The 27,896-nt window shown below is 38.9% G+C and overlaps 1 protein-coding gene across 1 annotated transcript in view; it reads right to left on the minus strand.

The window, feature by feature from the left end:
- Window positions 1-20,490, minus strand: part of CHRM3 (cholinergic receptor muscarinic 3) — a 271,524-nt gene extending 251,034 nt beyond the window's left edge. The window contains exon 1 of the mRNA XM_051615080.1: window positions 20,422-20,490. The gene's annotated coding sequence lies outside the window, so the exon portion shown is untranslated. The remainder of the gene's footprint in view (window positions 1-20,421) is intronic.
- Window positions 20,491-27,896: the final 7,406 nt, after the last annotated feature.

Genomic DNA, 27,896 nt, shown 5'->3' on the forward strand with positions numbered 1-27,896 from the left:
TCATATCACAATTACTAAGAGATTAAAATGTCAAACTAAACTGATTGCATGAATTTCAGTTTTTTTCCAGATTAAACATGCCTCTTTCTTCCTCTATAAATTTTCACAGTATGTTATAAATTTAATTTATTCCAAGAAGTATCTCAGACCGAAAGGCTGACTCAATTTACTTAGACTACTCCATGATCGCAACTGCAGGCACTAAAGAAACAAGCAAAAATTGCAAAATATCTCCTTTCCCTTCTATCCAATAAGTCAATCATATCCAAAAGAAATCTTTTAAAGATCAACCATAAACAAAAAGTATCACTTAAAATTACTTCTAAGAGTACTAAATTTCAACACAGCTTGAAGAAAACTAAACATACCTGCTATCTTTCATTACAAGTTCCTTCAGAGGTAGATGCAGATGTTGGCCATAGTCTTAGTTGAAGGCTTAAACTCTAATCTGTATTTTCAAGTTTTTCCATGAATATCCCAAACTGGCATAATTATTTTTTTATATGACATGAAACTAAGCCATTAACTTAAAGCATTTTTTTAAAAGAAATCTTAAATTGTTGTTTTTCTGATATATTATTTTCATATTTTGGAAAAAATTATCTTTTTTACTTACTGTATTCTGTTTCTAAAAAATTGCATTCATCTTTTCTATTAAGGGCTATATATATTTTTAAGGAAATGTTTAGTTTGAGACTAACCAGCTTTTCATGAAAAAACATTGAAAATTAAAAGCAAAGTACATGTACTATTTTAAGGTAAATGTGTGTATATGTTAGAAGATTACCATATGGTAAACCTTTGTTTATGCTTTTAATAGAATAATAAAAAATAGTCTATATAGCCCAGGAGGAAAAACAATGGTACCCACTTCAAGTATTTTCTAGCAAAACAACTATCAATAAAACCATAGAGGAACAGAACCAGAGAGATGTATATGGGTGAGGAAATAGAGTAAAAATCACAAGCTCTTTTCTAATGTGTTTTAACAAATTATACCACCTATCTGAAGCTGGTTTCATCTAGTCTTAAGAAGAAATAGTATACATAAATGGGACAAATTTGGACTGACTGTACAATATCTCACCTATTACTAACTTTTTAAAACTAGCATTTTTTTAAGATACATGGAACTTTGCATGTTTTCACAGCATTCCAGAATGTTTAACGAATTCTTATATTAGATATAATTATGCAAAACATTTTAGAGTAAAAATAAGTTAGGTACTTCACACCATGCCCAAAGGTTGAACTAGCAGCAAATTTTCATTTTAGACAACTGTATCATGCCTGCAGTTTAAAAGCATCACCTCCTATCCTAAACTGTCATAGGAAATGTAAAAAACTACACATATGCCATATGTATTGCCTCAGAGACTGCTATGCATCAGGAGCAAGTGAGGTCATCCTTGTAGTCTTCAAAGGTTCAGCTGCAGAAGAACGCTTTTTGTTTCAACCATACCCAGTCTGCTCATAGCAACAGCATTCCTGCCTAGTACCATTTAATCTCCTCAACATAAATGAATATTACTGGGCTAGCACAAATATGCTTATAGTATAGCTTAGCCCAGTTTGGGAACTAGAATAAGATATGGAAACATAGAATTACCCATGTCACATATGTCACAGAAAAACATTATTGCAATGATATAAGTATCAATTTCCCAAATACATATCAGAATGGATTATTAAAACATAATATTTGTCACTATTTGTTGAGACATATTCTGTACAGCAAGTATATTGCTCAGATTACATAGTATTTCATATTTGCTCCAGCTCAAAATGGTTTCTGCTAATAATAAAAATAAACATTGTTTATACCAGCTATGCAAGAATAAAGAATCATTCCACTGTTCACAAAAATAATTTAAGTCAATAAATCTTCAGCTCTCCAAGTGCAGCTTTTCACTTTTCCAAATGGCAAGTAGTAATAATAGAACTTGAAGAACAGAAGAATTGAAGAAAAAAGGTCCATGCCACAGAAAATTCAGACCATGTTGAAGTTAGAATGTCTTTCAAAAGTTACGTTATTATTCAGGTTCTTAAAGTACTGATACTATAGTCCTACATTTAAAATAAACTGAACTTTAATCCAGGTATTATTGCCTTCTAGTTCATCGTGGTTTCAGAGTTCTATGCTAAGATGCTACAAAACAAGCAAAAAAACCCCAAACCATAACTTACAAACCAAAAGAACCCTGAACACCCCACCATTCCATCTCAGTTCTTGCAGAGATGCTGCAAGCCTGAAATATTTAAGCATTTGCAGCTACACTAACAATGCTCACAAACCTGGAGAGTAAGAGCCACTAGCCTTTCCTCTCTATTTTTTATGCAAGTATCAGTAAGAAACTTCAGTCCAACACAATAAATTTCATTGTAGCATGTTTCAATAAAGGCAAATTCATTAATTTAATATGGATCTCTTGGAGGAAAAAAATAAGCATTTATATTCCTTGAGCGTGCTGCTGGAAAGGACTGGGAACAACATCCGAATTGATTCCAGCTTCATTCACCACAATTAAGCACCCGATATTCAAAAGGATGTTCACTTATTTTTCACAGATCTGTGCTGCCAGGCCAGAAGAGGCTATTCAGTATCCAAACTGACAAATCAGGATCATAATCAGCTTCGTATGACTATCCTACCACTGATTAGTATCTCTAGTTGGCTGTTATCTCTGTGGCAGTGCAGCATTCCAAACTCGACATGCACCTTATCTTCAGTTAAACGCAAACAAAAAACGGGAGTCAAGAAAAGGCATACCAGCAGTTACAATTAATATTTTAACAGTGGGTAAAAAAGCCAGCATGCTGCAAAAATTTGAAAATACAAGTAAGAGGCTACACTTATAACAGCGCCTAAAGAGAGTTTTTTCTAGACTCCAGATGTACAGAGTACCTAGAAGAGATCAAAAAAAGCAAGTGAAGGAAAGACAAAAGCAAAACACAATATTTGGTTATAATTTTTAGTCACATGCTTTTCTCATTATTCGGTTCCCACCACAGAAGTCAACAGAAACTTTGAATGAAAGTAAACGTTTCCAAGCCCTCAGTCTGCTGTCAAGCATTCACTCCCTCCTGTTACCTCAGGGAAGCACTGACAGTGCTCTGAAATCCTGTTTTATTCAAAGAAGCAGTAAAGCTGTAGTGAAGTCTTACAAAAGCAGTTTAAAACCCCAAAATTGAACTACAACTGGAAAGCTGTTTCAGTTTACATTTCAACTCTTTGTTTCACCCATGAAACTTTCCACTTGTTGCTTAAAATAGCAAAGACGGAACATTTTTGTTTACTTCCACACAAGAACAAAATTCCCTGCGATATCAAGGCAATTAAGAATATATGTACATGAGACAGTAGAACAGATTCGGTGGTGAAATTATTCAAGTACTTTGTATGTAGAATTAGAAATAGTAGGGAGAACTTTCTGCTTTTACTTTTTTGACTGCTTGTAGAAAGTAATTATTGACAAACTAATTAATACAATTTTCATATTCTTGCAAACACACAAAAATAATAAGTGATCTAAGAAATGCAACTACTGTACCTGTATTAATCTACAAGGAGGCATATATGCCCAGACAATGTAGCCTTGACTATTCCATCATTTTAAATGTAATTAAGTAGGACTCAGAGAAAAGAGTTCTGTTCTTCCTCTCCTGCTTGCTTATCACTGCCAAAAACTAACATCTAGTCCTATGAGAAAAAAATAAAATAAAAAATCACTCACATAACTGTATGTGATGATAAGAAGGGAATTTTGAGCTTCTGAGGACATACTACATCTATGCACACGTAATTAAAACTGAAGAGAAGAGCCGTCACCATTTATGGAAGCTCCTGCCAGACTCATGCAATCCTGCAACAAGCAGGCATTGCAGAACTGTACTTAAATACATGTATAATTATGCATTTTGTGATTAATCCTGAAAGCAAGTGTCAGCAAACTAACAACTCCCAAGAATACAACCTCTACTAAGATTACATGTGAAGAATTTTGTGTTGGTGAGGGTCTTGGGGGATTTTTTTAAAATAGAAAATAATTTAATTTGGTTTATGCCTTCAAGTAACTCATTTTTTAATCCTCTTAATACGTGTCTCACATAAACAAAGCAAAACTCAGAATTATAAAACTTTTGTCTCTTAGTTAAACTGTGAAGCCAACAGATCTAATTGATTTTGGAGGGTTCAACCTAAGTTACTATTGTTCAAGATTTTTGTTTTCCAACAAGAGAGACCAAACTGCATAATCTTCTGCCAAACAAAAATGTTATACTCAACCAGCTAGGAAAAGACATGTAAACATAGATTTAGGCTTGAAAGAAAAGCCCATGTACAGGGTTTACAATTGTCACTCAGGCCAAACAATATCCTCAGATACAGGGGGGAACTGAATCTGCAGGTTCAAGCATACAGTTCTGACTTCCCAAGAAGACCTTCAGGTTTGAAACTACGGTGTTATCCTTGTCAGGACTTTCTCCAAAGGCTTTGAATGATGAACAGCAACAAGGTACACAGAGACTGTCAGTCCCAGCTGTGCTTCTGCTCTCGCTGCACAAATAGCTCAGCTCTTCCTGAAATAGCTCCAGGATTTCTGCATTTTATAGTCAAACACATTCAGGGAAAGCAGCGATAGCTTTAGTTCCCCTGAAAACACCAGGACACAGTGTGACACTTGGAGGGGATGTGTGGTGACAGCAGAGGGTACTGTTACAGAAGAGCCATCTCCCAAGTCACTCACATGCAACTTTTTTCCTTTCATGAGATACAGGCACTGGACTCTCCTATTGAAGCTATACGATCTGATATGAAACATATGGAGAAAGAAAATATATGACTTGCAATTAGGTCAAAGAGGGATGCTTGTTACATAAAAAGAGGAATGCAACAGCAAGGCTACAATTCTTGTTCAGGTGGATGCTAGCTGGTTACACAAAATGTAATCATGATCAGCAAGCAATGCAAACCAGAAGAGCTGGATGTTTGGGAGTGTCTACAGGGAAATTACAGTATTTAAAACTCCTTAGAAGAAAGCGTGTGACATTACCTTCTATGATGAATGAATCATCTACCCTAAGCCAAATTATTTTCCCCTTCTTATCCAGTGATGTTTCTACCACAGTGAGAAGTTTTCTGGATGTGCAGGTATTGAACGAGGCTTATTCTAAACACTCTTGGTCCAAAGTCTTCCCCTGATAACTCATTTTTTACCTGATCAACTCATACCTTGACCTACAAAGACATTTCACCATTCTTTGGGCCAAAGAGCAAATCTACCCAATCCAAAGAAATATTGCCACTTTACTTGCTGAGAAAGCAGAGCAGTTCTTAAGCTATCTTTTAAGCTTCCTTTTTAGTATTCAACCTGACCGCTTTTTACAGTTAAAAGTAATCTCATTGCAGAAACTCTTCCATTTACCCCAAAAGGGGATTAGGACTTCTTGGAAACATTTTTAAAGTAAACAATTTCCTTACCCTTTTTAAACAATGATTGTTTAAACCGTGGAGTCAAAATGACTCAGAGGAGTTGTACTTGTCATTGTACAATATTCAGCATGATCTACAATGTGACCAGGCAGCAATGACCTGTATTAATCATAGGCCAAAGTATAATTAAGGTAAAATTAATGGACCGTGATGGTCTGACAATTGCTGTTCATGTTTTCACCCTTTCTACTGGCTTGCCAGACTACTGTAGTTCTGGTGCAGAAGTGGTCTGCAAGTGAGGCAAAACACAGAAATCTGTTTTGCACACAACAGACTTGCACACAAACAGAAAAATGGTCTCGATTTGTGTGAGCATATGGAGAAATTATTTCCACCCTGTCTACAACAACAGCTATTGGGTAGAACAACACTGGCAAATCTACGTAATTCAAAACTTCCCTGTCACTATGACCAAAATGAGCTAGGAAATTGCCTATCTTCTATCCCTGGCTATAGGGAGAAAACATTTCAGTTCTTATTTTTACGTGATTTAAAATACCATGTTTTGTATAAAGTCTATAATCTTCCAGTATCAACCCTAGTTCTACCTTTCGTCCTTTGTACCAAGAACCCAAACACCTTAGTCCACAATCACCCATACTCACTTTTTTTTTTTTAACATACAGGATTAACTTTGCTCCTGTGACATACTTACGGTACTGACTGCAGTTCACATTAATGGTGGAACACCTGCTATAATAGATACACAGCAGTACTGATTTAAATTTCTCATTTTTCAGCAACCTGGCTTGGGGAAATCTTTGACTACTTAAAGCATAACACTTGACTGAGAAACATATTGCAGCCTCAGAAATAACATATAGCTTCGAGAAAAAAAAAAAAGTAACTGATGACTAGAAAACTGGAAACTCACTTTTAAACTACTACCTCTAACTGAACACCTGGAAAAAAATGTAGTCATCTGACCTGTCTCATGGTCAACATCTCAAACTGCCACAGAATAAAGCAAATTCTTGGACAGGGAGCAGGCAATTTTTCTCTGGAGCAGATTTGCAGTTCCACTTTCCAGAGGGCAGAAAACTAAACACTTTGCATAAAGGATTTATTAGTAAGCAACAGTTTAAAAACTCACAAGTATATTGAGTTACAGCTGTGTCCTACCATGATTGAGTCATGCTAAGATCATATACAAAGACTTCCAGAAGTCAGATTGTGACATTTCTCCCTCATTGAGAGTTACCTATATGAATAGCTTACAGGCATCCAAGTCAGGAATACAGGCTAGTGAACTATTTGAATCCCACCTCCCATTATCTCACGTCTGCCATTGCCTCCAGTCACCTCGTGCCTCACTATCAGACAACTTCTGCTGTCTCACTGAACATCTAGATATTTTCAGTTTCCAAGGCATGACAGTAAAGCTGAAATTTTAAAGCAGTAATGTTTCAAATCCATGAATGACAGAAATAAACTTCCCTGATTCCTCCCCATTGACTAGAGTTCCTATAAGCTTTAAACTCACTGAGGTGGCCAGCCTGTCTCTGTGGTCAGATAATTGTCCTCCTCTCCTTTCTCTGAATTTTAACTGAACAGAGAGGATTAATAGGAAGAGCAAAGGGGAAATCCCACAGCAGTAACTCAGTGAAAGTTAGACATCATTGTGTCCATCTGCTGTCTAAACTAAAGACTTTAAAAGTTTTCTGACATGGTAATATAGCTGTTATAGAACTGCAGAGATCCACTGGTCATGCCTGAGAAACCTGCTAAGTTCCCTTGACTGTAGCTAGCAGACTCATTTTTACAGGCTTTGTCAGAAGAGTAAACAAATTCCTCAGTCCAGAGTTATTTCTCTCACATTTCTGTACTGAAGTTATTATGCAATAAAGTTGATTTGTAACCTATGAAGCTCTGTGCATTTAAGCTCAACTCTTCTCACAACAAATTCAAGGAACCCCTGAAATACAGGATTGGCAGTCAAAGCTTCTATATACCAACATGGGAATGAATTCATAGCTAAATAGTTATGCACTTGCTTTTCTAATACGGAAACTGAAACGCTGGGCTGACATTTTCAGTAACTTTCATCTCAGAAAGATCAGCAAACGATATAGAAGGAACAGAGAAGTGTAGGACACCAAGAGCGTGCAAAATGAAAACAAAGCACCTAGTACAGACTGTCTACACAGAGCCTTTTAATAAATATATATATATTTTTATTTTTTTTTTAATTATTATTTTTTTTTTTCCCCCATGAGGCCTAAAAAGCTTCAGCTACAGATATTTAGGGTTCTCGGGTCTGGCATAACCTGAGTATACACAGTCGATGTTCTGTGCTGAAAGCGACTTAGAGGAGCTACAAACTGACAGAAGTAAAAGGGAGTTAATGGCACATGGGTAATTTGCCCACCCAGACACTGGCCCTTATTTCTTTATATTAAGCTCTTTGGGATATGATGTTGCAACATAACTTCTATGGCTCTTTGCAAACTTTCAGTCAAACACTGTGCACATTCACCTTTATCTTCTGGTGGCAGTTCAGAATCATGAACTTCCATATTCTAACGAATTTTTATTTGCCCAAATCAGAAATTTTAGGTAAATTTGTATGTCCATTAATTTAGTGTTCAGCTGATTAACAAATACTCAATAACTATTTTACTATATGTAGCTGACTGTGCAAAGCTTCAACATACAATTATCAATTTTAAAGTATTCTCTACTACATTACTGCTGAAGTAATTTTCACATACTTACATGATACCTCAGTGACATCCATAATAATAGCTCAAGTGGGTGTAACATTTCACTAAATCCAGATAGGATTTAGTAACAAGGTGAAGCCTTGCTACTAAATAATGAAGCCCGTCAATCAATTAACCTCCTTGAAACACCCAGTTAAAGCTGTTGAAAACTGCTTATCTGAAAAAAAAGTCATTAGAAGCTCGTCTTTTTATTCTATACTTTATACAGTCTTCACTCAGCATTCTCTGCCCACATTTTCCAGAAAAGACAAAATGCCAAACTACCACAAATCTATAATTAATCCTATTCTTATTACAGCAATACTATATCAAGGACCTTTCACTCTTACAGGGCTGATTCACAATATGACTTTCTTAGGGTTTAATATGTAGAACTTCAACTTGGTTCCATGTGTGCCACTTCACTTAAGTTTCCCCAATGATTCATGTTCTTTTCTTGCTTGAGATTAACAAGTGCAGTCAAAATCAAAAATTCCTACCTGGGGCTGTGGATAATAATCCCTATACTTAGATTTTGTGCTTAATAAACTATTTAGAATATTTGCTCCAGTTCCATGATTCTCACCACTAAAAGTCTTAATATATATTTGTAAAAAAAGAGGTAACCAGCGGGGGGGGGGGGGGGGGGGGGGGGGGAAAAGACTAGAAATTCAGGAGGGACATAACAATCCTCAAATTAAGGGTTCTGGCCTGGTTGTTACTCTGAACCAGGATCAGAGGAAAAATATTGCTTAAGCTTATCTTCACATGAAAATTGCTACACATATTATAGCTTTAATCTCATTTAAATTAATATAATTTAACTGCTGCAAATAGTTTGTTGTGTTTTTTTTTTTAATTTATTTTCTTTAAGTTGATTAAGAGAGGCCTTGAAGTATGTTTTGCACACGTACACTCCACACATTGTTGGCCAAAACATGACCCACAGGCCATGTATTTGTAGAATTTGCATTTCTGTTTCATTTTAACCAGGAGAGGATAATATCTTTGGTACAAAAAAAAAAAGGGGGAAAACTTTTTAAGCACTGTTACTGAGGGACACGAAACATGTTACAAAGAAAATATATAAGTAAAACTGATTTAAAAAAATGCATTTTTCATTGTCCAAATTTAAAAATGAAAATGAAATACAGGCTGAAGTGAAACCTCCATTTGCTCTAATCCAAAAGAAAAAAAAAAACACAACAGCCTAGCTCAGTGGTGGTAGGTGCCACTCCACATCTTTAAGACAGAAACACAGCCAGGTGGTGCACACATACAATCATCACATTTATGAACACTTCTATAGCGCTTCCTCTTAGTGTTTTTACCTTTTAGGTTTAACCTTCTGCATGAGCTAGCCAAGTGTGGTAAGTGAGGCTTCTCTACATGTATTCATTGCTCTTAATCATTAATAATCCAAGACATTTTGCATCAGATTTCAGGGGTGGGGAGGGTGGGGAGAGTGGGAAAGTGTCAGCACTAAGATTTTCTAGCAAACATGTTCACGCCCAGGCCTACCTTCCGTCAAAAACAGTGTGGTAACCATCTTGCATTCCCAAAACTGCCAATACTAACCAGGAACTGGCCATGAGTTAGGTTCAAGACTTTCCATGATCCATTCAGGAATCAAATTAATAATCTAATATTGTAGATTCAATAAACTCATAAAGCCTTGCATTTCTTTACACTGAGATCAGGAGCAGCAGCATCACCAATTGAAAAACTGAGCAAAAGGCTACTAAAAGTTTTTGTTCGTGTCGTAAAAAATGAATACATCATGAATTAGAATACTTGCAAGACAAAAAAGAAAAAAGATACCACCACAGCTTGAAACACACAGTCAATTAAAAATTCTGAGTAACTAAAAGGAACAATATTGAATTTCAGTTTTTTGGTATGTCCAACATTAACAATTGCTAACACTCTCCTTATGACACTGCAATGCCTGATTCCAACTACAATACAGAAAGCAGGATTAAAGTCATGCAAGTCACACAACAACAAAAGGCTACAATAAAAGCTTTCTCAGTTTTCTACTGTTCCTCTGTATTGATTCATATGACAACACAATTGTTACCCATCACAGTATGTAAGCCATATCGAAGAAACGTTCCCATCTTATAAAAATAGAAGGATGAGGTTTTGTTGTGTCGTTTTTTTAAAAGAATCTTTACTGTCTGCTCTTCATAAACTCTATAGAAATGGTAACTAAAATGAAATCTAAGAGAAGCAGAGGCAAAACTGTACAGATGCTGTAAAATGAATGCACTATTCCTAGAAACAAATAAATCAACCAACATATCAAGTGAAAAAAGTTGATGAGATATGACAGAGAAAGATACCAGTCACCCATATGAGTCATTGCACCATGGAAAGTTTCAAATTGATAGAACAAGGTTAAGACTCCTGCCTGCTATCATTGGCAGTCTGCTAAACATTTAGCTACATTAAAAAGTAAAGAGTATGTTACAAATTGTTTCAATATTTTCTTTTTTGGAAACAACATATTTGACTATATTTCTCTTTAAGCCTCCATTTTCTTGACTTGCAAATACAACAGCAATTTAGAATTGTGTACATGTGCTAATGTTATGGGAGATAAAGTTGGCAAGATGTGCTTTTTGTTTATTATTTTCTTTCAAATGTAGGTCAGTTGAGATCATAACTTCTTTTTTAGGCTTCAATATCTTCAGCTATATCATGGATCTTAATGGATCTCCTGATCATTGCTATCAGCCTATATGAGTCATATAATCTCATTCTTCCGTTTCAGGCATTTAAAAGTTTGATTTTACCATACCCATAATTCAAGAACTGCTCCTGGCAGCTTACATCAGTATAATTGCTCACAACTGCCCTGAAAAGCTTTAGCATGTAATGCTTGACAAAGGTTCTGCACTCCAATTACCTATTTACTGAACCACATTTCTGGATGGCAGACTCAACATATGCTTAAATGAGTGGCTGAGAGTCCTACATGTATGGGGGTTTTTCCAGCCTAATTCGAGAAAGCGTTTAGTACAAATCTATAAAAAGAAATCCATGCTTGCTTAGCATTCCCAAAGAGAAAGTCTTTCCAGAATAATTATTTTCACTTTACAACTTAACAATGTTAGTTGGGGAGGAGACAGGGGAGCAGACTAATATATACTGGTAAGAATCATGTTATCATTCATATCTGATATTTTATTTACAGATGGCAATAAGTCACACTGAATGCAGAAGTGAATATAACAATGACATTTTACTTCCCCAAACTGGATGGAAAGGTAACTAAGTAGCTTTCAAGTTCTCTTCACAGCTTGTAAGAATGTTTTTAACAATGGATCACTTGGGTTGTGCTAATGAGAAACATAGTTCAGATCTTCAGAGTCACAGCAATAAAAATGAGATTTCAATGAATACTTAACAAAATTTTAACTAATAAATATCTAGTATCCTAAATCACTGTGTATGAATCTAAAACTTTGACATCAGAACAAAAATCTCAGTTTCCAAGACTTTAGACATTAAAAAAGAGACTCACAAGAGTTTTGTGTTCAAATTCATACAAATTTGTAACTTAGAGATGTATCCATGAGATTCAGCTCAAGCTGGAATTGTTCAAGCTAACCTAATTGCAAAAGAAAATCAGAAATTTCTAGACAGACTGAATTAGGAAGTGATCACACCTTAGGCAATCTTTAAAAACGAATTGAAATTCTTCTATGCATTAAACCTACTTTGCTTTTTTTTTTTTTTACTCTCCTACCATTTTTTCAGGGATGAACAAACCTACTGCTATTTTTATAAACCTTTTTTCTCAACTTTTTTCTCAAGTCACTTGTTGCCTCTTTACCATTCCCTTTGGAAAACAAACACAGCTTTCATTGAGTTGAGCGAGAATGAAAATTACTGATTCAGTAGTGAACAGGATAAACAACATCTAGTTCTTCTGAAAAGTACCATTCATCTTCACAAGTATCTGCACCTTCCATGTACTTGTTTTCACAAAACAATTGAATTTTTTGAATGGAGATATAGAACAGGAGGAAAAGTAACAGTCACTCATTTTTATTTGGAAGCCCTAGGATGCATTACACTTTTTAAGTGAAAACTGCATGTATGACTGAAAAGGAACAATCTGAGGCATATACCTATGACTATCTATCAACAGGAAAATCAAGAACTGTTTTAAATTTTGCTGTTAGATTCCCTTATCACACTGCAATTTAATACCAAGGAAGAGGACAACGAATACACCTGCCTACCACATCATCACTAGCCAGTAGCTACTGAACTGCAATTTCCAGAAATGAAGCTGCAAACTACTCTCATTGTTTTTCTATTTATATTAGTTTCCCTTGCATTGTATAGCATTATTTTTAGCAACTATTTTCTACAGCACAACCTTTCACCCCAAGATTTGTAGTCCTGTAAGCTTCTCTTCCACACACATTTGAAGGTTAGCCTGTTCAACTTTCTGCTTCAATGCAAACCTTTTCCTTTCTTTCAACAGCATTTGTTCTAAAGTCATCTTTTGTTAGCTTTTTCATGCTGTATTGAGACGCTAGAGATGATCTTTTCTGTTTTTCAGGGAAAATTTATGACCTTTCTCTTAAGGGTGAACTTTTCCATCTCCTTCCACAGGAAATCCAAGATAATTTTACACATAATAAAAAAGAATACAAAGAAATTTGAAATAAATAACTCTGTTCACCACCAAGACTCCTTACTAGATTTAAATCTCCCTGCATTTACCTCAGCAGCTCCAGACCCAAGATGGGACTCCCAATTCTTTTTTCTAGTTCTCCTTAAGAGACACTTTGTTAAAGTGACTTTACTTATTCTGTATTTATTGGCAGATGCTTTCTGCAATACGTATTTCATAAAGATATTTACATATATGAACATTCCAGGGATCATTTGTCTTCCAAGAATCCTGGAAGTAAAAAACACTCAGCATTTCACTATGGGCTTTTGTAGTGTTTTTTAGCTTTTATCACTTATTTTTATATTTCCCAGTAAAAAAAGTCAGATAACTATGCTAAAAGGAACAACTAAAAGATACAACTTGAAGAGAGATTTCAAGGTTTACTTGAAAATGGCAACTTTGCTGTTATGCAAAGGGCTCCAAAGGGCTTTCCAAGGAGAGAATCTGACAAGGGAAAGCTGCAGAGCTGTGATCTTGCAGGCAACATTTTAAAAAATTGCCTTCTATAAATTATTACTTGCAGAGTTGAGAGTCTCACCAGAGTAACCAGAGGTTTGGTGGGTGGAAGTGGCACAATATATAAAGAAACATACATGACATACAGAAGAACCAGCCTCGACATCCAATGAAGTAATAAAATTAAGAAGCCACACACTGTATGAGGTCAAGCAGGACTCCAACAGTGACCCTTGCTCCTGAAAAACTTGCCACATCCTTCAAGGATCTCTGCCACAGGAATGCTTTTCCCTCAGCACATGAAGACATGTTCTATTTTTCTGTCTTTTACCCTTCCTCTTCTTCTTTTCTCTGTTCTGGATATATGCAAGAGCCTCAGGCTCCTGGGATACTCCCTTCAGATTTTCCTCCTACAAGCAGTGCTTCTCCTTCAACTATACTATTTCCTTAATGTATAGCTTTCCTCTTCTTACCCTTCACCTGTCCTTATGCTCTCTTCTTCCACTGAAATCAACACCCTCAGAAACTTAGCTCCCCAAAAAAATGTATAAGCTTTCATTACCTCAAAATCTATCACAGAGAGCAACACCAATCATAGACCTGCTGCCCAAGAAAGTTCTAATTTATTCCACTGTTCCTCAGGTATTTGGCACTTCCACACCCTGCTTCCTGATTTGTGTGTTTGTATATATGGATAACTTTCCTCATCTGCCTGATAACAAGAGAGATGACAAGGTAAAATGCAAACAGCAATCCATTTCAATGAAAGAGAAAGGGATGCTTCAAGTGGCAAAAAAGTAGAGATAAAGCACCATCTAATTCTGACTTCATAATTTGGATTGTTTGATGTTCGGCTAACCCTAAAACCAACTTAGGGTTTTCCCCACACATCCACTGTCTGGGCTGAAGAACAACTATCCTTTGAGAGAAGAGGCAGCTGTTTATGGTGAATCATCATTATCAGAGATAAAAATCTGCAGAGTATTCCACAGGGTGATGTATTTTATCTCTGAGAAGACACAGTGTGCTGTATTTACTCTGTTAGAAGCAAGTATACACCTTTGTACAACAATTGGAGATGATAGAAAGATAATCCTGAAAATTTTCAAGTTCTGTTCTTCCATGACAGTTTTGAGTGTCTGCATTATTCTACTTCTTTTTAAACAGAAAGTTCCTTAATCCTTTGAATAGTTCTTACTATTGTGTTTATTAAATAGAGATTGAATTCTCCTACTAACTGTATGCAACAAAGTTCGAAAGGATTTGTTGCTATAGCAATAGCTCATGTTGATTCAGAAATTAATGATAAAAGAAGTGGCAATTAGTACCATTAATTTTATCAGAGAAACATGGGAGAGCACTAAAAGGCTTCTGGCCAAAAAAAAAAAAAAAGGCAGTAAGATTTTTCACAGGTGACCAAAACACAGCTTGCAGCTATAAACCAAGCCTTTGATGTCATCAATTTCTATATGCATAACGGGTATTTCATGCTTCAGTATGTGCAGCACGAATGTTGCAGCCTTAATATGCCAAGGTGGACCCAGCCTCTCTAGTGTTGCATGAAGTCCTACAGGAGCACAGGGATCCATCTGCCTCATTTCATAACAGCACCCTGTGGCACCAGCTCCTCTACATTAGTACAAGGAAGGGGAATTGAATACTTTTCTCTATAGATACAACGCTATTTTTTCCAGTGTTTTGCAGAGATGCTTCTTTTGCATTTTAGTGAATGCAAGTAGGTTGCTTCAAGATAATGACTTGCTTGCTCTTATTCCTGAGTAACAGCAATGAAGTCAGTAAGCGCTTTCCAGGTCATATGAAACCAAAACAAGTAAATAATATTCTACACTAAGACTGCAATTATCTCACCAAATTATTTAGTTTTGTTGCAGCCCAGTACCTTTTAAAAGGTGTTTTAAGTTATAGAGAGAATTGTCATTGGTTGTTTTTTTAGGCTTGACTAACTATTTCAACTCTATGAAGAATAGTGTGGTTCTATATAACTTCTATAAAGCAAGGCCAAAGGAAGTGGCAATGTTTTGTTTCATCAGCATGTATTTGGTAAGATATTTTACAAGTGTGATTTGACTGCCTTAATAATGTATTTTCTGCTACTAGAAACCCATGTAATCACTGAACTCAATAAATTTACTTATTTCATAATGCAATTATGTAGTTGTAGGCTAGTGGCAGATTGCCCATCAGAGTTATTTTATAAATCCTTGTTGATGATATATAGCATTTTTTCCCTGTCCAAGACAGTCAGGGTTATTTCCTTTAGATGCCACAGATGATACATCAGAACTTCATGCTGGAATGTGGGGAAGATTTCTCAAAAACTATTTCTCCCAGATGTGGAGGGGCCTTCTCCTGCTTAGGTAAGGGGGAAGAAGGCTGCAGGACAATGCATGTTGTCACCAGCCTGTAGACTTGACCTGGAAATAGGTCCCTTTGCATCTCAGATAGAGCTCTGAGGCCCACAAAGAGCTCTGGCTCCAGTACACCTAAGGCTGTCAAGTAACCATTCTGTGATAAGCATAGCAATGGACAGAATGGTACTCATGAACACAGGTAGAGCTAAGCAGGCAGACAACATAGCACAAAATACCTTAGCCCAACTACAGGTTTTGAGATCACCTTTTTCTTTAAGAGAAGTGAGGCTGCTCAACAGAGCCATGTCACATAATTTTCAAGCAATTTTTTTTCAAATCTCATCTCCCAGAATTTCTCAATCATCTTTAAATTCATAAATAAGAGGGAAAGCTCTGACTTTGTGTTATAAGCTTTTGAATGTCACAGCTAATCTTTTCCATCAGGATATACTGGTAACACAGAAGGACAGATCATCCTTACATGGGAGATTATCCCTACATGTCACACTGCCTTTTCATTCAGAGGTGAAAAAGAAAAACTGAAACACTCATTACAGAGCACAGTTCCATCAACTGTTGAATGTAACTGAACAATCCTGAATCTCTCAATCCCATTCCCTATGCTGACAAGAACTTGCTGCAAGCTAGCAGAGCAGCCACAACCTCCTGGAAATCAATACCAGGTATAATGCTCACAACAGAGACTAGGCAGATGGTCAGATGGTAGTAGGTCTGCATAGAGCTCTGCAATACTGTGGCTACAATGCTGTATTGCATCTAGTTAAACAAACAAACCCCTAAACTTGCTTGCAGAGAAGTCTTCTAAATTAAACATGTAAGGTTTGTTTGGTTTTTTTTATTCCAACTTTAAAACAAAAGCACAAAACAGAGGAGGAAAAGTAACGGCATTGACAAGTGGCTGCACTTGTGAATCAGATTCAGAACATTCTCCTATAATCCACACTGTAGTTATATTATTAACTATTTCTCTGTAACTATCTCCATCAAGATTAATTTACAGAATTATCAAACTGCCTCTAGCTTCCATTTCAGCAACTGAATATTTATCATCCAAAATATAAATTTAATCTTCTGATTTTCAAAAAAAACATTCCAAACACTGCAAACGGAACGCAAGATCTTTTCTAACATTTAATGTAGAAATTCACTTAAGGTTACTTTCCTTTACTCTAATTCAAGCTTCACCATGAAATCACATACTCTCAATAAGTAGAGGGTTAATCTTCCATCCTCTCCTATTGTACACACAGTAATTTCAACAATTTACATTCAGAAAAACAGCTTTTCTTGCCCTCACTGAATCTCCTAGCCAGCCTGCACACAGAAGGTTGCATTCTGATGGCACTCTACCAAGGCACAAACAGTAGAAAGTGTTGGTTGCAGCATACTCTTAACCTCTCTTAAAACAAAAATAGCACATAAATACTTCCTGAGCCAGAAGTCTCAATCTACATACGGCACACCAGGCTTACACTGAATTAATTATTTTGTTTTACATCCCAAAACCATCAGGAACATGCCCCAGTGTATATTCCACAACATTCCTTACTGGGTGGGGAGAGGCATAGTTTGTGTCTCTAGGTGTAGCTGATACACACACTCCCAGCATCCCTAACTGACACAGTTTCACACACTATAGCAGGCCATGTTGTCTAGCAGAACTGATGTTCTTCTACTGAAGAAAAACATAGAATGAAGTAATGGAGGATGTAGCAACACCGTTTAATTAATTTACTAAACAGACCACTTTTAGTGTTAACCAGACTTCTTCTTTTCATTCCAAACTTACAGATCCATTTTAACATCTGTTACATATTCACAAACTAAGGTACCTAAATATAGCTGAGGATACTGATAGAGATGGCATTGCATATCCTCCCCCACATATTCTTACCCATACTGCTCTTTATTTTGAAGCCTAATTAATGTCTTGATTAAATGAAAAGCTGCAAATACAGTAACAGATACTAATAATATTAGTAAACTGTTTGGTCATAGTATGCACTAAAGTCAGCCACTGTGCATTTAAATCCAGTGAGCAGAGCTTAAATTGACTTCAAATACTTCATAGATACCGTCTCATCCTCAGAGCACCACATGTGCTCAAAGCACATCTTCCTAATGGCAAACAAACCATAATATGATAATTGATAAAATTTATTAAGGTCATCCAGATCACTTCAAACTTTCTTCTTCTTTTGCATCCCTTCCGCTTCCGAGTCACATAACACTGCCTAAGCACAGTAATTGCCAGCACAAAGTACGCATTTAGGCTTTCTCTCCGCTAAAATCAAGACGGAGGCAGGAGGCAAGGTATGAACATAATACCACATGTGGGAGTATTTGTGTAGAAGAAATTTCCACCTTAAGTCATCACAAATTTTTTCTTTAGCATTTCAGGATTTAATCCTGAAAACATTCATAGCACTGAGATCCAAATGCTAATGCGAGAAAGGGAGACTGACTAGTTTTAAAGCAGCAACAATAGCTTTAGAATAAAGACTATCAGGAGTGTGACAATTTTTAGATCAGTTTACAAGTTATCCAAGGCAGTTTAATCCTTAACACTAATAATTAGAACTGTAATTTAAACCAACATTGAGCACCGTGTTTGCGATGTTTCATATGGTCATGGTTGGTTTTCACCATGAAAACCTACCTCTGAAACTGCTACTCTAAAGTACTTCGGTAAACTGTTGGATGCAGACTACATTACTACAAGTAAAATGAAATTTAAATTTCTTCCAGTAACAGAAAGAGAAATGGATCACACTTGACAATATACATATATAAAGCATATAATCTGCTCCCTGCAAAAAGTTACTATGAGTCTACTTCAACATTACATTAACTTGCATCTCAGAACAGGTTTTGTAATAAAATAGGTTCTACTTCTTTTCAATGAAACATATAAGGATACACAGCAATTTGTGGGCTTGGTGGCAGAGTGCAACTGGTAGAAGAAGAAAACCTGCAACTTTTTTTGATCTAGCTGGCAGCAAGTCAGATGAAACTCACACTAGATTATCCCTGGAGTATTTCATTGCTTTGCTATTGAAATCCAGCAAAACTGTTACATCCAAAATAGCAAAAAAGAGTGGTTTTCAGTGTTTCAAGTCAACCGATTCTCCTTCCCTAAAGCTGAAGTTACCCTGTTTACACGCACACAGCACTGAAGTAAAAACATGTTACTTGGAATGACATTCAGCACTAGAAAATGCAATCTCCATGTTGCTCTACAGGGCAGTAACATATACTTAAAAGCTGCCGGTAATAACAGAACTATTTAAAACAGAGGAAAATACACGTGTGTTTTTTGAAAAGAGAACAAAACAAAAAAAACTTTTTTAGGATGCACAACATCAGAAAACCCTGCAATACTTCCATGCCATGCAGAACTGCTACCATACGAGTGACCAGCTCGCTTCTGTGCTGAGGCACATTTCTGAAAGCCACCAAAACCGGCTTCCATTCTCGAAGAGGCAGCGTTACCTACTGAAGTCCTGGTCCAACACAAGTAAGAAAAACAAACACTGCCAGATTAAATACACAGAAGCAGATGAAATTAAATCAGTGTATCCTTTACTGACTTTGAGTTGTACAGGTATGCAAATATAATTTTAAAAGTATGAACATTTCAGTCAATCTATTTTTCTGTGTTTACACCCCACATTGCTCGGGTGAAAACGTGCACAGGACATATCTTGGCTTTTGTTTGCCCTTTTTTCTTGTAAGTTTCTCAATATGTGTCAGCAATATTGAAGTTACAGTTCTTCTGCCTGCGACTGCTTCTATATATGGTCAGCACAGATATTTGCTGTGATTTGCATTAATCCAAAAGTAATCCCAGACAATGAGAAGCCTATTAATCAATAAGAAAACCGACACGAGTAGATCCATAGCTCTGCACACGAGCCCTTTGGGTTTCGCTTCCCCGAGATGTACACAGTGAGGAGCATACGGCTAGCTCTGGTTTTAAGTAGAAACTCAGGCTCTGCTTCAGATTGTGGGTGCGTTCGCAGAGCACACCCTGCCCACTGATGCCTTCCCAAACTCCAGCTGCACGACAGCTCGCACTCCGGTACAATCTTAAGGAAACTCGTTGATCCAGAGAGGAGACACCGCTCTCACTGCGCGGGGACGCTGCGGGGGCACCGACCGGCCGGAGGGACCCGCGCACCGCGGCACACTCGCGCACGGCGAGCCGTGCTGCGGGACTACCGGTGCGGGCTGCCGTCGGACGGGACGGCCGCGCTGTGCGGTCGCGGTCCCCGATCCTACCGGAGAGGAGAACCCACGGGCGTGCACGGCGGAGCGGCTGGAACGTTGCCTGGCTATTCCAGAGACCCAGCAGCCCGCGGGAGCGACCGCTCCTCCGAGCCCCCCGGAGACGGAGGCTGTTCCGCCACAGCCCGCGGAGCCCCCCGGCGGCCGCCACCGCCCCAAGCGCAGCCCCGCACCCCGAGCGGGCGGGGTGCAGCAGGCAGTGGGTCCCGCGGTTCCTCAAGCAGCCTCGCCGCAGGGACCTTCCCCGCAACTTTCCCCGCGGAGATCCCCGCTGCGCTGCCGGACCGGGCGGCCCCGCACACAGCTCTCCGCCACCGGCAGCCCCAAACACAAGAGAGAAAAAAACAAACAAAAGCCCCCCAAACACTCTCAAACCGCCGCTTCTCTTCCTCCTACCTGCCCGATCCCCGGCGCCGCCGCGCCGCCCGCTCCGCGCCGAGCTCTGCCCGCGCCGCCCAGGTGGCGTTAGGAGCGCGCTTCCCACGGGCGGCGCGCCCCCGGCGGCCGGCACATCCCCCGCCGGGCGCCCCCGGAAGGAGGGCGCTCCGCACCCGCCCGCGCCGCCGCCGCCGCCGCCGCACCTGTGCCCGGTCCCCGGCACCGCCTCCTTCGGTCTCGGCCCCGGGGTGGGCGGGGGCGCGCCCAGACCCCTCGCCCCGCGCCCGCCGCCCCCGCCCCGTGCAGCCGCCGCACGAGGGGCACCCGGCGCCGCGCCGCTCATTGGCCCGCCCGGCGCTGACCTCACGGGGCCTGCCCCGCCCGCCGGGTGTCCCGGTGGCTGCGGCCGCCGGGCGGCACCTCCGAGGCGCGGTGCTGGGGGTCCCAGCGGCCCGCCGCGTTCCTGAGCCCATGGGGTACTGCGGGGAGGGGTGGGGGGCGGGGATGAGCGGGCGGGGGTCCGCCCGCCGCCCATGCCTGGGGGTGCAGGGGGCGTCAAAACAGAGGTTTGCAAAAAAAAATCCCCCCCCTTTTTTTTTTGTTTCTATTTTTACTTGAGTTAATTGAAACCTATGGACACCTATTACTTGAAGATTGTTGTCCTGATTGTGGAAAGTAAATAATTTTCTGTTGTATATTAAATATGTCTCTTAAATGGGGCATATAGCATCAACCAAACCACGTATCAGCGTATAGCTCCTTAATATATATTGATGCAGTATTGATTAATTTCTAGGGATCTTTCAAAAGACCTACTTAAAATGTTCTCCCCTTCCAGCTAATCAGGGCATGCTACAAAGTCACAGAAAGCCAAATAACGTATTAACGTGTGCCTACACATGATTAAATGATGTTGAACCAGAACAGCAAAGGAAATTTTTAGTATTTTAAAAGATTCTGTAAGTGTACGGGATAAATTATTACAGCAAACTGAGGGGTCTCACCCTTCTGAGTTTCTTCTGTCAAAAAAGATTAATAAATTTAACTTAAAATCCTTCAACATAAAGCTCAGCATTTAGCTCGTTTTTGTGGTCCACATTGCTTACCATGAAGTTGCATGTGCTCTATTTGTCTGCTGATGCATTTCTTCATTACATGGAAGAGGAAAGTTTATAAACTGGTGCTCTGGAAAATACAAATAATCCAGCAGCATACAGTTCGGAGAGTTCAAATTATCTATTAATTTTTAAACAATATTATTCCAATTATCTACTACTTTCAAAAAGAAGTTAATAAAACTTGGGGTCTGTCTTGCACCTTCTGCATTCCGTGAAGTGGGGGTTGCCTGTTTTTTAGCAATCCTTCCTCTGCTGCCCAAAGGAAGCCAAGCCCTGGGCACCCGCCCTTCTCCACCCTCGGAATGGCTTCAGCACCAGCCCAGGGCTACCAGCCTCACTCTGTGTGGGGCTGCATCGTACACTCTGATGCCAGGAATTTCGCTGAACATGCCATAGGATCCTTAGTGGCAAGTAGTTGTGACCAGGGCCTGTGAAAAAAGATACAAAATTTGGGGTACTAAATTTTCAACACTTAAAACAAAAATGAAATAAAATAAATTAACCTCCTGGATTTCAAACAATTCACTCAGTAATTCATAACACTAAAAAATACATGTGGGATGAAAAAGCAAAATAAAAATACACTCTTACACTTCGATAATCAAAACTTTTTTGTTTTGGAAAGATTCATCTGTTCTTGAGCTCTGCATACATTTGCTTTACTGCCTGTCTATGCTTTCATTTCACCTCACGTCCAAAAATAGCACCAGGAGGGAACACTATACCTGGTAACAAACACAGGGCTGGGGTGTCAGAGTGGCAGAGAGACCCCATGGATCAGTTGTCTCAGGTGACCCTTCAGAGCATGGATTGTCCTTGGAGCTTCTGCACCTCAGCTGCTAAGAATCAGAACCCTGGCATGCCAGATATGAGGTCACAGGGTGCACCCCCATTTTTTAAGATTATATTAGAAATAGTCTGTTTCTTTTATGCTATTGAAGCTGTAGCTGAAAAAGCATCCCAGATAATATTATTATCTTTTCCCCTTTGTCTCTTGCATTAGCTGTTACACTTGAGCTAAGGGCCTCCCAGTTGTGAGCACGCAAAATACAGCTAAGATTATCTGAGGTTTAGGTGGATAATATATTAACACATGGACTGTTCATAAGGGGAGGGAAAAAAATCCCAAATGGTAAATCACAGTATAATTAGACCAAGGTCAAAAAGTACATACATTTTAACTACTATAAACTCATTAAATTCTGATGTTGTGGCAAAAATATGCATATGATACAAAATGCATTTTAGAAAATACAGGGGCTTTTAACATTCAAAGCTAGAAGAGATCAGCTTGGCTTTGAATTTGCCTTGCTTCAAGTCACATATCAATAGTTTATAAATCAGGGCCCAGCTGCCTAGTACAGTTGGGTACCACAAATATTTAACCTTGAGTGATGCAAAATGAGCAAAAGCGTACACATTAGAATCAATGATCCTAGGAAATGCATATTGGATAATGTCTTGTATAAAGAAGTAAGTGTCAAGACAGTCAAGGAACTGTTTAGGGAAGCCTAAGGTAGGGGAATAAATTTTGCAGTGACACTGCTAAATAATACCTTTTACAGAAAAAAATCCATTTACTTTAACAAGGTCTTTGGCTGAACGGAGACCAGAGGTTCAAACCGGCATAGTACAGCTCCTAGGTATAATATGGGTCTTTACAATACAGTCTTAAGAAGGGACAGAGATTAATTAGAAGACTGATGTTTTGTTTGTTTGGGCTGTTTTTAACCAGGCTTTAACTTGATTATCTCTCATGAGGTATCTCTTTGTTGATAATGTTTCTGTATCCTTTTTGTGCTGTATGGATTCCTCTGCTGTTCCAGAGTCTGTGCCGCCATCCCCTGGGTGCTGTGTGATTGTGTATTTACAGCTAAGATCCAAAAAAGCTCATTAGGAAATCAACTCAGTTACCTCTACTGAGCAATCCTTGAAGATATTCTTGAAGGACCTTCTTGGGTAACACCACTTCTTTGACTATGGTATCATTCATAACATGGAATTGGGAATCACATTGTTTCATTCAGAAGTTCAAATAATTATGATTATATTTTACTTTTTGCTCCTTCCTTTTTTTGCTCCTCTGGGACATGAGAACCTCATTGCTGTATCAGTTAGGAACATCTGATTCTAAGCTTCAGTGTATTTCTGAATGCTTTATATCCATTTGTCTTGTCTGGCAATACTGGCCTTTACCTGAGCTAGCTCACCATTCTCCTCTGCTTTTCTCTCTTATTTTGTTTCCAGGTGATAACCCCCAGCTCATGGCAGAAACTCCTATGTGTAAGTCCTACATGTATTATCCTAGTTCATCCTATTGTATTTCTTACTTTATGCTTTACTGTGACCTTATCATCACTCCTTGTTTTTCAACAAATCACCAGATATTAATAGGTCAGCATTGGCAGCACCTCTGAACATTGTCTCCCCAACAGCCTCAGCTGGCAGATTCCTCCCTTTGGCCAAGGCTGAGCAACTGTTGCTCCATGAGGAATTTCACCGGTAGTATCCATCTAGCCCGATGGTTTGTCAGGACAACACACCTCATTGTCTCCCCTTTGCCCTGTGCCTTACTGTATTGACTTTCTTGTACTAAAGCTCATCCTCTACAGCTTAACTAACAATTCCCCATGTGTCACTGTGCCAAAAGCTGTACTGGGCTACAAGTAGATGAAATCTGCAGAAATACCCTTGTCAAATAAATTATTTTTCTTGACTGAAAAACAGGATCAGGTTAGTCTGGTACAATCTACTTGTGCTGTATTTTATCTGATTTTCCATCACGTAAATCAACGCAGACCATATACCACTCCATGAAGTTAGGTGATCCTTGTAGTGGAAGAAAATAAAAATCATGTTACTGGCTGAAGGCCAAGGTTGTCACTAGGGTGTTTTCTACAGTTTAATGCATCTAAAGAATACACTTGTGTTCAGATTTCATAACAGTTTCAAATAATGTCCAATGAGGATGGCAATGTTTCACAGTTTTCCAAATTGATAGATTATTTCAAGCATCACTGGACGTAACATGTGGCTGTGTGAAAAAACGTAAATAAGCAGAAAAGTATGTTAAGATGGAGACATGTCTACATGAAACTGGTCTAGTCAAGATTGAAAATTCAAGTTCCAGGCTTATTGTTGGTAACATAATAATTTGATTTTTATAATGCTTTGATTTCAAGTAATGGAGAGCACATCCAAAACAATTAATTCATCCTTTCAACACCTTTCCAAGGTCATTATTGCTATTCCCAGATTTTAAAGTATATAGAATACCAAGAGCAGATCTTACAATGAGGTTAGAAGAAATGAAGTTGCCTTTCCTAATGGGATGCAGCAAAAACATGTATACACCTACTTACTCCTCTGGCACCTGTTAAAGCCCAACAGAAGTACAAACTGAGTGTACAGTCTTTGTAGCAGCAGCTCTTCCCTTTTAAAATCAGTTTTTCCATAACTCATTTACAGTCTTCTGATTTCCTATATACTTTTACCTTGCTTGTTTTCAGTTTCCACCTCTTTTCACACTGAGGTAACAGACTCCAAAGGATGCCCCAACTCAGACTGGGCAGAGCATTCTGTATGGGACAGGTGAGAGGAAACTGCATGAGAAGAGACTCCGGGGGGCTTGAGGGTATGGTTTGGCTACAGAGATGGGAGGGTGGAAACCTGTGGCAGCCCAAGGACCCATTGCCCGCACACAGGAACACACAAGAATTGCTGTCCTCAACCAGGCTATGTTGCCAAAGCACAACCAACATAGAGGCTAGATCTGCATGCAGCTCAGCAGCTTCATGATAGGATCCAGTGTTTCCTTTCCTTTTCTATGTTACTTTTTCTTTTGTCTAATTTTTATTTTATATGTTATGCTACTCCTAATTTATTTAATTACAGAAAATCTGCCAAGTGCATCTTCTCATAATGAGACCCCTATTCCCACAGAGGCCTTGCCACACGTCCATAATAATTGTTCAGGGTCAGAAGAAGAGACAGGGGAAAAGAAGCATGGGTAAGAGGAGGATTGTTCATTCTTTCTTGATGAGAAGTGTTCATGGCATTTCACACAGCAGCTAGAAGCATTTGCAGTCTCAGTGAAGTAAAGTTTTGCAATCAAAGTGGTCAGAAACTGGAAAGGCATTTGGTAGATACACTCTTGAATGGGCCAAACTTCCATATTCTCTCAAGGAATATGACCCAGAATGTCTTCAGTACATATAAATATTTTAAGTATGAAGTATGGAAAACAAATATATTTTGATATTTGATATATACCTTGGAGACAAAATTAAATTTGTGAAAGCCAGGAGACATATTTTAACTTCTAGACAACTTTTCAGAGTTACTACAAGATGTAATAAGGGATGTGTCAACTCCCCTACACTGCACAGAACAATGAAACACACGAAGTAAGGAAGACAAGTTTAATGAGGTATGAAGTCTCTCAATGCAAATGCAGAAATGCAAAAAGTAGATCAGCCTGGAGTTTCAAATCATATCCTGTTGAAAGTGAGTAGGCATGGGCTACTTAGAAAATAAATTATGCACTCAAAGCTGATAGAGACATGTTTTTACCAAGCAAAACACTTCTTTTTAGCATGTAGTCCCACCAAGACTCTTCTCTGATAGTATCTATCAAAGGTACAGATTTGATGCACCATTATGCAGTTGCAGCATGCTTAAACATTTCTGGTTACTGCAATTGATAGCTATTTAATCCTACCACAGAATAAAAAAATATGGAGTTGAAAAAATAGTATGTCACTGTAGTAAAAGACAATTCATTCTGTTATGACTCAGTAGCTCACAATAAATTATTTAAACCACTTGTGCTCAAGAATGACCTTTCAGCCATAGCAAGACAAGAAAAATATTTTCCTTTTTTAACCTCCACGATTCAACTCACACTCCTTCCTTCAAAATCACGTGACCAGGATGTGGGAACTTGGTCATTTATCTTAGACTTTGAAGTACTGAAGCATCAATCAGATGGAGATGATGACACAGCAAGAGAGAAGCTGGGAGAGGGTTGGGTGGGCAGAACTCAGAGGCAGGTCATGTTGCTTGGCATAAATTTTGAAGCATTTATGACCAAATACTGAAAACTGATTAAAATATTTCAGATTATTCCTGTTGATAAGGTTCAGGTCTTGAAGCAAATATTTTATTTGATTCTAAGTTGTAAAAATAAACATTAGGTAAGTATTATTCCAGTGCATTGTATGAAAATCCAAAGCATGCCAGAAATGTGCAGGCCAAGCTCCATTACCTCAGAGGATCTAGATAGTGGCACCCCTTTAAAATCTGGTTAATGTTGTTTGAATGTTTTCAAGACTGCGTCAGATGTGTTAAACTTTGTGTTTAGGGCCGTATTTACCTTGTGTCAGGTGTCTGTGCCCAGCTGCTGGCAGGAGGGACCTGCAGGGCGGTTGCCATGAGGGAATGCCAAGGCTGCCCTGCGTTTGGCACAGCTGGATCCAGCCAAATCCAGAGACACCCCAGTCGTGCCGGTGGTGCCTCAGGGAAATTGTGTTTCAGAAAGGGCAAATGACTTCAAAATGGTTAAAAATTGTGAGAAACAACAGTGTGAAAAGCAAGGTGAGAGCAGGAGGGCAAGGAAGTGCTCCAGGAACCAGAGCAGTTTTACCCCTGCAGCCTGAGGAGAATCACACCATGGCAGGTGGGCATACCCCGAGGAAATTGCAGCCCACAGAAAGCCCAGGCAGGAGAGGGTTCATCAGCCAATGGAGGCCACATGCTAGAGCAGGGAGCAGGGTGAGGAAGATGAAGCAGAAGACAGGAGTTGCCATGGACTGACCACAGCTCCTGTCCCCCATTCCCCTGCACCACCCATGTTTAGGGGAGAAGGTAGAGGAGCTGGAAATGAAGGAGTGAAGTTGAGCTTTGGAAAAAAATGTGAAGGATGCAGGTAAGGTGTATCAGTTTTTGTCTTTATTTCTCACCATCTAACTCTGTTATTAACTGGTAAGAAATTAAATTAATTTTCTCCAAGTCAAGTCTGTTTTTCCCATGAGGGTAATTGGTGAGTGATCTCTCTCTCCTGACCTGCAATCTTTTAATTTTATTTGATCCTCCTTTCCTGTTGAAGAGGGGCATTAAGAGAGCAGCCAGCTGTGTGTCTAGCAGCTGGGGAAGGTCAACCGTATCTCTATTGATGAGTTTACAAGTGCTGCTGGGGGATCTATGTGGAGAGCCACCCATGATGTTGTGTATGTACTATATGGGGAAAAGTCAGCACATCTACTGGCTTATATGATCTTGTTTTGGAAAACACCTGGAAGACTGAAGTTCAGTAGTTTGGGGGGACCAAAGGTTAATTTTTAAATAGTCTAACTGTGAGTACAGATAAATGCCCAC

The sequence above is a fragment of the Apus apus genome, chromosome 3 (genome assembly GCF_020740795.1).
Source record: "Apus apus isolate bApuApu2 chromosome 3, bApuApu2.pri.cur, whole genome shotgun sequence".
NCBI classification, from domain to species: domain Eukaryota; kingdom Metazoa; phylum Chordata; class Aves; order Apodiformes; family Apodidae; genus Apus; species Apus apus.